This window comes from Penaeus monodon, chromosome 27 (assembly GCF_015228065.2).
Source record: "Penaeus monodon isolate SGIC_2016 chromosome 27, NSTDA_Pmon_1, whole genome shotgun sequence".
In the NCBI taxonomy this organism is placed as follows: Eukaryota; Metazoa; Arthropoda; class Malacostraca; order Decapoda; family Penaeidae; genus Penaeus; species Penaeus monodon.
Genome location: NC_051412.1, coordinates 14,750,761 through 14,751,320, shown reverse-complemented (window position 1 = coordinate 14,751,320; position 560 = coordinate 14,750,761).

Here is a 560-nt window from a genome sequence, read left to right as displayed (position 1 = left end):
AAAACCCCTCCTTCGGCATGTAAGTCGCTGATTGGCTGAGCGGCGGGTAATCAGCCAATCAGGGGTGGGGTGGGGTGGGGGGAAGAGCGTGGCCTTATCTAGCATTCATTCTGACGTTTATTTTCCGTCTCAGATTTCTGAACTAAATATAGTTGCTTTTCGTGATAATATGCAGACGTTGAGAGATTAAAATTTCTTGATGGCTTATCATTTAGCACATATTTTTTCAGTAGAATATTTCTGCTAAAATATCGATGATAATAATAAAAAAGATATTCTGATGTCTGCCATACGAAATAAAGAATAAATAAACAAAGGAGAAAAAACCAGTGAATAACACAATGCATGAAATATTATTACTTTTTAAAAATATTCTTTCTACATTGCCAAAAATGACCTCTCTGCAAGACTTTCACAAGGGCGGGGGTTTTCTTTAAAAAAATACCTATTACTGATGATTAAACAATTCTCCCCCTGATTTTGACAAAAGGGGTGGGACCCCCCCCCCACCCCTTCCTGTTTCATGCCCGCTGCCTAAAATTCGAAAAAAAATTTAAATC